Raw genomic sequence first — 12,221 nt, 5'->3', positions numbered from 1 at the left:
TTGTGAGATAAATTATGATTTTTTAAAATAGAAATTGAAGAATTTTCTCATATAGTTCACATTAATAATTTACCAAACTTAGGATATATTAAATATTGTCATAAGCAACTCAAACTAATGTTTCAAACTCTTTTTTTATAAACGTCTTTGCATAGCCAAATACTCGTTATTATCTTTGTTTTTCTCACACTATATTTCTCTATGTACATCCATCTAATCCTTCTTAATGTTAGAAAGACGTATACCTCAACAAGCACAATATAGAAACAGCAATTATCAAAATATTTTCATTCAAATATAGTCGGTTTTTACTTATAGCATTATTCAAAAACTAATGATTTTCTACCCAACACTTTCTCACCCTATTGAATGTACTGAATCACTCTTTCTTCCAGCATCTCGGTCTACTTCACTATTTTTCTTTATGTCTGCTCAATTCTCAACTATAAAAATAAATGAGAAAAATAACAGTAGATCGGATTACAATAATTAGAATTATGAGACAAATCTCAATCAATCTACTAATTAAACTGTGATTAAATAGAGGATAAAAAAGTACAGCTTAAAACGAAAGGTTAAATGTTGATTCTTGAAACAACATAGGTACATACGTTCAGTCAAGTGTACGCTAATATTTAAAAAGACAATCATTTAGTCTTAAATATAAACACATATATAAACACAAACGCGAAACATATATATACATTTGTGAACGGCTGCATTTATACATAAACAATTATGTATATATGTGCTTGTGAGTGTATGCATGCATGTGTGTGTGTGTGCACGTATGAATGTAGACATGAGTGGCTGTGTGGTAAGTAGCTTGCTTACAAACCACATGGTTCTGGGTTCAGTCCCACGGTGTGGCTTTTTGAGCAAGTGTTTTCTACTATAACCTCGGGCCGACCAAAGCCTTGTGAGTGGATTTGGAAGACGGAAACTATGGTAGACGGAAACTATGCATATATATGTATATGTATCTGTGTGTGTGTATATATTTGCGTGTGTGTGTTTCCTCCCCGCAACATCGCTTGACAACCGATGCTGGTGTGTTTACGTCCCCGTAACCTAGCGGTTCGGCAAAAGTGACCGATACAATAAGTACTAGACTTACAAATAATAAGTCCTGGAGTCGATTTGCTCGACTAAAGGTGGTGCTCTAGCATGGCTGCAGTCAAATGACTGAAACAAGTAAAAGAGTAAAAGAGAAAAGAGAGAGAGTATATAAGTGCGTGTGTGTGTGTGTGTATGCGTGACGGTGTTTGTATGCAGATATGCATGTAAATACATACATATGTCGTACGTAAGACCAAACTATTATCATTAGTTGTTTGCAATCTTCCTTCCGTTGTATATATTTCCTTTTATAATAAATAATTCAACAGTTTTCGTTATATTAATGCAACATTATTTTTTCTTAAAGATTCGGATTAATTGTTAAGATATATATAATTACGCTGTTGCATCAGCGTACGAGCAAATGTGTTATGATAAGTATTATTTATCTATAAACAATAAGAACTATATATAAAATTGTAAACATAGCTATAAATCTCTTACACATTCTCGTTATTAACCTCTATTTATATGACATTTGTTTACACAAACTAACCAGAAGCTATCGATCACCACAATTATAATCATTGGTGCCATGCTCATTACGATAATGACTAGAGTCACAATCACATTTGATATAAATACAGATGATAAACACGAAACAAATATTCAATTACAATTAACACGTGAACTTAATTACATATATCATTCACCTCTTATAACTATTGAAGCAATGAATGTCAGCGCTTATTTCTATTGACAATTTTGAAATTCAGAGTTGAGTAACATTTTCTTTGTGACTATTGAGTCGTTTCAACAATTCTTCTTTGAGATTCGATCGTTAGTATTTACAACGACGTGAGAATTTCCCTGTTGTGTCGAATGTCAGGTATCAGGGTGTCTGATAATATCGTTCTTTGTGGTTATCCACAATTAGATTCACCATATTGCTTAGATTGCCTACTTGTTTTGATGGATGTCAACACAATTTGGTAAAACTTTAATGACTGAACCCTCTATACACTAACTGAATCTTTGTTTTCTTATTCTGTTGTCACTTTGAGGTTTTATATTCATCGCACGCTATTGACTTAATTTTCCAGCATTGGTTCATTCTGAATATATTAATCCGCGTACAAGCTATTTTATCGTATTTAAGAGCTAATACAGACTCATAATGTCTTCATTTTCATATCGTTTCCTGTATTTTTGTCATTACGTCGGCATCTTAAGCGTAAATTTATTTTCTGCGAGCACATTTTGGGGTGCAATGTCACACTTATTTTTGATAAATTAAGTACCAGCTGCACACTAGGGTCGATCTAATCGAGTGGCCTTCTACCCCAAAATTTTGGGCCTTGTACCTAAAGTAGAAAAGAATATCACATTAATTTACGATAAGTTTATGTTTTGTTCGTTGTCAACGTTCCTATATAATTCCAAATGTTATGGATGCCAAGAATCCTAGTTATGAATCTACTAATAGGATACCTGGTTCAATTTGCAACTGTTTATGTCCTGAAAACCATGATGAATGCAATCCCTGCTTAATCTCACCACGCCAGTTAGAATCAGTCTGTTTGATATATTTCAAAAATACAGTCGAAAGCATCTTTGATAGAGTTTCGACAAGCGACGGACAGGCTATCGACTCACCTACTTTTTACCCATTAGGCTATTCAATATAACTCAGCTGGATGTAAAAGGAGCTACTCTATCCTCTGTTTCAGATTTCCTGTTTCAAGTCAGAATGAAGAACTGCAAAGTTGAATAATTTATTCGAAATAAATTATGCAGAACATTACATTCAAAGCTATAGTGATTCTACCAGTAGAAGCAGCAACATAGACGCACAGAAAGATGCCTGTTTGTCTATTGGCAAATAATACTTCTTTTAAACATGTATTGAAGACACACCAGCATTCTAGATATTTTATATTTATTAGAAATTTTATTGTTCAGAATAAAGTGGTATCACTTAAGACCTGTGTCAGCGAGGACGGATTATCTCCCTTAGACTAGCTATTTATGGGCTGGGATTATTTATTCTTCACTGGCCAAATGACCATTGACCGTAAAATATTTCTGCCTCCCAGAAGGGAGCCTTTGTGGATGCAAAACCGTTGGTCATTCTATGGAAAGACGTTACTTTAATATATAGAATGTTCAAAAAGTCTCTCTGCAGTAAGTATTTAATGGTTTCCGGGCATTTCTCAAACACTTCTCCTTTACTTGCTCCCCAGAAACGAAAGTCTGACGGTGTTAAGTCAGGTGCCTTTCTTGGCCAAAGTCCCTTCGAAATAGTTCGTTCACCCAAAAACTCTTGAAGTAGCGACATAGTGATGCGCAGGATGAAAAAATTCTCTGCGGAGAGACTTTTTGAAGACCCTAATTATATTGAAAAGGGTGCTCCTGCATGCCTGTAGTCAAATGGGTGAAGCAAATAAAATATCAAAAGAATATATATATATATATATATATATATATATTCTCTTTTATTTGTTTCAGTTATTTGACTGTTGCCATGATGGAGCACCGCCTTTAGTCGAGCAAATCGACCCCAGGACTTATTCTTTGGAAGCCTAGTACTCACTCTATTGGTTCTTTTGCCGAACCGCTAAGTTACGGTGACGTAAACACACTAGCATCGGTTGTCAAGCGATGTTGGAGGGACATACACAGACACACACACACACACACACACACACACACACATGTACATATATACATATATATATATATATATATATATATATATATATATATATATATATATATATATATATATATATATATATATATATATATATATATATACATATATATATACATATACATATATACGACGAGCTTCTTTCAGCTTCCATCTACCAAATCCACTCACAAGGCTTTGGTCGGCCCAAGGCTATAGTAGAAGACACTTGCCCAAGGTGCCAAGCGGTGGGACTGAACCCGGAGCAATGAAGCTCGAAATCAAGCTACTTACCACACAGCCCCTTGGCTAATTCTCAATGTTAAAGCCTAAAGACAGAAATATATACGTCAAACAACTCAATAGCCAAGAAAAGCACTATTTTAATGAGTTGACAAGGGAGACAATCCCCTCTACAGTCGCTGATGTTGCTAGAGCACCGATGATTTTGCATTGTGATGCTTAACGCCGCATGTTAATGCTCATCAGAAGCTCTCGCCGTACCTGGTGCTAAACTCATTTCGCCTTTCAACTCTCTATAATTTAAACATCTCTCTATAATATCTATATAATTTCAAGATCTCTCTATAATTTCAAGATCTCCGTTAAAATTATATGCTGATTTCATAAACGGTAGTGTGAGATTTATAAATAATATTAGTGTCAAATTCGCAATTTTACATCCTAAAGTCAGAAGTATATACGTCACTAACGTGAACAAGGTCACTAACCAATATTGCTAGAAATAAGAGTCAAAACAATAAATAGATCATCCATAGTTGTGAGAAAATCTATAGTATTTGGATTTAGTCTTCTTTCCTCCACTGCAGTGAGTCACTCTTTATGTGTTCCTTAATTGGAAAATAATGTGTAAAATGTAAATAAAAAAATAAACCTCAGTCGTTTCTTTTTGTAACACAAATATACATTTACAAACACACGCATGTACACATTCACGAGCACATAAACAAACGCAAGCGATCATGGTTGAGAAGTTAGTTTGTTTCGGTGTACTTTCATGTGTGTGTATCTGTGTGTGTGTGTGTGTGTGTGTGTGGGTGTGTGTGTGTGTGCGTGCGTGTGTGTATGGTAACGGAAATGCGTAAGTGTAGCTTACAGGAATTAGAAAAGAAGGACGCGAAAAATATAGCAAATATCAAACGAGTCACCGAACATCGCTTCGAGTCATCATAAACGCACAGACACATTTGCGAGACATACCAAATGGCGAGAAGATATACCTGTTTAAGGAAATGCAGGCTTTTATTTTAGAGTAAAATAACTGCAGTATTCACGGGCTTCATATAAAACGATAACTGGTAGGTGTAGGAGTGGCTGTGTGGTAAGTTGCTACCCAACCAACGACATGATTCTGGGTTCAGTCCTACTGCGTGGCACCTAGGGCAAGTGTCTTCTACTATAGCCTCGGGCCGACCAAATCCTTGTGAGTGGATTTGGTAGATGGAAACTGAAAGACGCCTGTCGTATATATGTATATATATATATATATGTGTGTGTGTGTGTGTGTGTGTGTGTGTGTATGTGTGTGTGTGTGTTTGTGTGTCTGTGTTTGTCCCCCCAACATCGCTTGACAACCGATGGTGCTGCGTTTACGTCTCCGTAACTTAACGGTTCGGCTAAAGACCGATACAATTAGTACTAGGCTTCCAAAGAATAAGTCCTGGGGTAGATTTGCTCGACTAAAGGCGGTGCTCCAGCATGGCCGCAGTAAAAATGACTGAAACAAGTAAAAGAGTGAAAGAGGTACACCGTAATTTCGCCAGATATTACTCCTAGATATACGAGCACTGTGCACTTATTTTATGTGCAGCAGGTGCAACGAATATATATGATAGAATATACACCAGAGTGGCCAATGCATAATATAACCAAGAATGACAACAATAACAGCATACTAACGCCTTGCATGGTAATACTAAGATATGCTGTCTGTTTATTTTGCAACAAGACACCTGTCGTTATGCGTTGTTTGTATACCAGCTGCTCATTCTCTCTCTTCCTTTCTCTCTCTCCCTCTCTCCCTCTTTCTCTGTCTGTCTGTCTCTCTCTCTCTCTCTCTCTCTATATATATATATATATATATATATATATATATATATATATATGTATACATGTGTGTGTGTGTATGTCTATGTGTGCTTATATGTATATATATATATGTATATATATATATATATATATATATATATATATATATATATATATATATATATATATATATATATATATATATATATATAAAAGATAATAAGAGTGAAAAAACTACAGAAGGCTTGTGTTACATGGTTAAAGTATATATATAAATTATGTCAGAAAATGTTAGAAAGATGTTATAAAATCTTTTTGGTATATAAACATTGTATTTTGACAAATACTAGTCTCCATGATGATTGAAACAAACAATAGAACACATCTCATTCTCTAAGTTAGGATCAACGGATATAAGAATGGACGTGGACGACTAAGGTAGAGAATGTTAAATCCAGACTAGACTGCAACGGACTATATATATACACACACACACACACACATATATATATATATGGGAGAATATACAAATAATAACAACAGACGAGCACAGTTTGTGTAAATAACAAAAGTATATATTAGTATGGCGCTCGGGAATACGGAAAGTCTTTGACGTTTCGAGCTACGCTCTTCAACAGAAAGAATACGGAGATAAGGAGAAAAAACACGGAGAAAAAAAATTGAATAGTGTTCAGTCAACGGTCAAATCTGTTAAAGTCTGTCATACCGGCCATGACGAAGGGAAATAGCCCTGAAACTCGAGTCGCCTTAATATATATATTTATATTTATATATTTATATATTTGATCCTTTATATTGAACACTCAATATTTCATCTACATTCAATACTTTCTTTCATGGTGCCATCCATTTTTATTTTATTTTATTTTATATTATATATTGTATATTCCATATTCTATGCCCCACATTGGTTCTGCAGGAATATAAATAAAACATAAAAAAACAGACAGTGTTGGAACTCTTTTAAACTAAATAATATGTATATATATATATATATATATATATATATATATATAGTGTGGACAGGATCCTGTGTCCCGACAATTGCAACTGGTATTAGGTTCCAGGTGTTGGTTTCTTGTAATGATTGTGTTTATATTGGGGTACCAGCTGTAAGAGAAGTTCATAGATCCCCCCACACGCACATTCTTACACGCACATATATATATATATGTATACATATATATATATATATATATATATATATATATATAAATATATATATATATATATATATATATATATATATATATATATATATATATATATATATATATATATATATATATATATATATATATATATATATATATATATATATATATATATATATATATATATATATATATATATATATATATATATATATATATATATATATATACATATATATATATATATATATACATATATATTGTAGCGAGAATTTTTACAAATTTCAGGACCAGTGATTTAGCATGTATAAAAGGTCAATAGATAACATATTGTCAATATTGACAATATGCTGTCAATATGAAATAGCGAACCTATAAACACAACAGAAACTACCTTCAACAGGTAATTTCACACGCTAGAAGAAGTAGTCAAAACGACCAAAACAACATTTAGGAGCAATTTCTAAAAGTTATGAAAAATGAAAAAAAAACCCTCTTATCTTGTTATTTTATTCCGGTCAAACCAAGGCTTCAAATTTCTTTTTTAGCAAATAAATGACTTTGCTAGGTGAAATTCTTATCTGTGACCGCACCATAACAGTAACATATACTTAAGTGACATATAAAACGTGTCTCATCGTTCTACATTATAATTTTCTCAAATTCATCGCGCATGCGCAGTTTCAGTCGCCAGTAAATGAATAAATGCCGAACTAATGTTCTAAAAATTGCTAAAAATTTCGCCAAGCAAATTAATTTATTTGCCAAAAAATATTTGAAACCTAGGTGACCGGAATACAATAACAAGGTAAAAGTTTTTATTTTTCGTTCCTTGTAGAAATTGCTCTTAAATGTGGTTTTGATCGTTTTGACTACTTCTTCTAGCGTGTAAAACTGACTATTGAAGGCAGTCCTGCACCCAGATATACATCTATATATATATATATATATATGTAGATGTAGGTATGTACATACATGCACGTATATATGCATATACTCACATATTATTTGTATTATATATATATATATATATATATATATATATATATATATATATATAAGAGCTAAGATGAGAAGCGCGCGATAACATCACGTGATGCACCAGGTAGTGTTGTGTAATGTCTGTGGTTTTGACATATGATTGGTGAGACTCGAAATATCAGATACGGTATTTCGGTTTAGTACACAGAGTAAACCAACCCTATGAGTATTTAGCACATAAAGGATGGTCCAAATTACGCGTTACTTTTAGTACGTTGTTGGTATACTCTAGGGTGTCCGAAAAGTAGTAAATTCTCTTGGTGTATTATAATGAAATGAATAATAATAGACGATGGATAATTGTCAGCTGACAATTATTATCGTATGTTATTATTCATTTCATTATATATATATATATATATATATATATATATATATATATATATATATATATATATATATATATATATATATATATATATATATATATATATATATATATATATATATATATATATATATATATATATATATATATATATATATATATATATATAAGAATTGGTGAAAACATAGTGATAACAAAAACAGCCATCTAGTAAATACAACGAAAACTTTTTTTTAAATATTTGATTAAGAAATCCATTAACATGCAAGTAATATGATAAAACTACTCAATGATAACTTAAGAGATCGTAATCAAAAACTTCAGACACATGTGTTCCTAACTACCTTATACCACTTTTAAACAACACTGCAATGCTGGTCTTTATATAGCTTTTTGATACAGAAACAAGAAATCTCACTGCGAAAAATGAATATATATATTAAAATGATTGGATGGTTTCCAAATAAACTGGAGATCTTTTTTGTTTATAACACGTTCGGTTCATAATTTATATAATTTAATGTTTAGTTTCTAACATCTCTCCTATTTATCTAAATGGGTCTAAAATTATCTTTCATGCAACTTTAATGGTTGAACAGCGTTGTAAGGTATTCATTAGCAGTTATTAGATGTTAGCTCAATATTTGTACTCTCTTCTGGACAGGCTAGAAAATATCATTAAAGCGTCGCACTGTAACAATAGGAACAATATTAATGCATTTATAAAGGACAGATCATTAGAGAAGACAACAATGAAAGGAAATATCAATCTATGAAATGGTAACCATGACAACAATCATAATTTAAATATACTCTTGTAAGGTCAAATCGTATTATGAGAAAGCAACCATCATTGACTCATATGCCATACACACACACACATATATATGTAATATATGTATGTATGTAAGTATGTATTCATGTTTTCCTAGCCAAAGTAGTTCAGCTATTTGTACAGCATTAGACAGGTACAACCAATATAGACTATGAACATACTATGCCAATAATTCCGGTTTTATTTTTATCTAGTCTAGATGAAGTGGGCATTGTAGGTTAACGCATAGGAGAACCTCCAATCGATAGTGCACATACAAACAGAAAGAAAAAAAAAATCCAATAATCACAAGCTAATGAAAGAAAAAAAGTTGTCTTTCGAGAAACGATGTATTCCTATCTATCCTGCCATAAATATATTTAAATTCAATGATCAACTTTCAGTTGTTTGATTAACCTTTCCAATGTCAAGTCAAGCATTCCTAAGATAAAAACTCTGACGAATCAAACAAATTTTTAGTTATACATAGTTTACAATACAAGATATTTTGTCTTATTTTACTGGTTAATATTTTAAGAATTATTTGCGGGAATTGTACAGCTTTTAATCTCATGATTATTTGCTTCATTGTATGATTTAGTGAACATAAATATATTACGATTTCCCTAAAATATATATTTTCAGTAGGAAACGGAGCCGAAGCTATTACCCATTAGACGATGCATTTGTGTCGCATTCAAACCATTTAATATATCCATCAGAAAAGCACTTAAATCTTTGTCACGGCAATTTATAAATTTAGGTTATTGCTTTTTAAATGATCCAAGGGATCATTACTTATGAGTTTTCTATTAATTTTGCCGGAACGAATAAATTATTCTCTGACAATATACATTCAACAGGTAGACATCTTATGAAATCATATGTACGCATAACTGCGTGGCACCTTGGGAAAGTGTCTTCTACTATAGCCTCGAGCCGACCAAAGCCTTGTGAGTGGATTTGGAAGACGGAACTGAAAGAAGCCCGTCGTATATATGTGTGTGTGTGTGTGTGTGTGTGTGTGTGTGTGTGTGTATGTGTGTATATATATGTATGTATGTATGTGTGCGTGTGTGCTTGGGTGTCTGTGTTTGTCCCTCTAAAATCGATTGACAACCGATGTTGGTGTGTTTACGTCCCCGTAACTTAGCGGTTCGACAAAAAGAAACTGATAGAATAAATACTAGGCTTACAAAGAATAAGTCCTGGGGTCGATTTGCTAGACTAAAAAGACGGTGCTCCAGTATGGCGGCAGTCAAATGACTGAATCAAGAGTGAGTTTTCCGAGCTGCCGTACCTTCGTAATCACCATTAGACCCATCTAATTCTTTCCGAATCCTCTGTACTCTCCTCAGATTGACACCCAAACACTCTGAAATGTTCGCAGTGGAGCTTCCGGAACGAATGCCAATCAGTACAGCATGTTGTTTGCAAATCTTTGGCAGAGTGAATTGCATTATGTTGCTGTTTTTCTCACACACGGTACCCAACTGACCCTACTCTAGTGTGGAGACGACAAAATCAAAAACAAACAACGCGAATACGTGAAATAAAATATAAACTGTTGACAATTTACCCCTCACATCCTATATATATATATATATATATATATATATATATATATATATATATATATATATATAATATATATATATACATACATACATACATACACACATACACATATATGCACGCAAACAAACACACACACACACATGCACACACACACACACACACACACACACACACACACATATATATATATATACATATATATATATATATACTTTATCATTTACTTGTTTCAGTCCTTTGACTACGGCCATGCCGGGGCAAATCTTTGAAGGGTTTTAGTCGAAAAAACCGACCCCAGGACATATTTTTTTTAATATCTAGTACCTATTATAGCGGTATCTAAGCTACGGCGCCGATGTGATCGATTTTATTTTTATATATAGATATACATACATACATAAATACAGACACACACATACATACATACATAAATATAGACACATACGTATATACATACATACATACATACATACATACATACATACATACATAAATACAGACACACACACATACATACATGCATGCATACATACATACATACATACATACATACATACACGCATGCATGCATACATACATACATACATACGCACATGCGTATATCGACAGAAGATGCTTCTCACTTACTTGTTTACGTTTACCTCTCCATCGGCTTATAGTCTAAAGGAAAGAAAATTACATTTATAATCTTATATAAATTGATTCAATTATTGAACTGCTAGCAACGTAAACAACCTGGTTATTAGTTATGAATAAAATTGGTGGAGGAGAAATGGAAAGATGGAAATGCATAACATGAATGTTAATAGGTGATTTCCCACCCTCACCTAAATCCGATTCATAGAAACCAGCGAATGTGAACAGAAGCTAGTTAGGAAATCCCCATAGGAAGTGAAAGTAGCAAGTATATGGAGAAGTAATGTTTATCGCTAAATTAATATGACTGTTCGACATTACTATCATTTTTAACCCAATGTGGCGCTGTCTTCACCTGGTTATCGGTGCAATCTTTACCCGGTATATATTGAAATCAAGGGAGCGAATCCTTAAAATCTTGTAGCAGCTTGGTGTTCCCCACTGACGATGGGCGCAAATAGTCCAAAACTATAAAGTCTGGTGAGCTCGTCCGTCTGCTAGAAGATTATAGAGGTTCAATCCTCTGGTTGAAATGTATACCTTGCATCAATATGACTGTCCAGTTGGACGGTCATATCGATGTGGCGATAAAATGAAATGATACTGAATTATACGAATAAATCGACTATCAACATGGTCTAGTTAAGTTTAAACATCACCTATGCAACTAGAAACTGAGTCATATTACCTGAAGATATGCTTCTGCTCTGTGGGTTGCTCTGTAAGCCATTGTATTGTTTCCTACCCACGAGGGAGTAGTGCAGGATGTGCCGAAATCTCTGTGATAATTCAAGTTTCCAGTATATTCTAACTTCCGTACCAATTGTTTCTACATTACTCAACGTGCAC

General features: G+C 33.1%; 1 protein-coding gene across 9 annotated transcripts in view; it reads left to right on the top strand.

The window, feature by feature from the left end:
• LOC106870672 (beta-1,3-galactosyltransferase 5) overlaps positions 1-12,221 on the top strand; it is a 266,266-nt gene that overhangs the window by 176,480 nt on the left and 77,565 nt on the right. The window contains exon 1 of one of the 9 annotated variants that reach the window (XM_089348689.1): positions 7,641-7,783. The exons of the other annotated variants lie outside the window; for them this stretch is intronic. The gene's annotated coding sequence lies outside the window, so the exon portion shown is untranslated. Of the gene's footprint in view, positions 1-7,640; positions 7,784-12,221 lie in introns of those variants that run through there. 9 annotated transcript variants of the gene reach the window in all.

Source organism: Octopus bimaculoides, chromosome 1 (assembly GCF_046866305.1).
Source record: "Octopus bimaculoides isolate indiv1 chromosome 1, ASM4686630v1, whole genome shotgun sequence".
Classification (NCBI taxonomy): Eukaryota; Metazoa; Mollusca; class Cephalopoda; order Octopoda; family Octopodidae; genus Octopus; species Octopus bimaculoides.
Note: the sequence above shows the minus strand (reverse complement) of the source record. Positions and strands in the feature narration are given on the sequence as shown.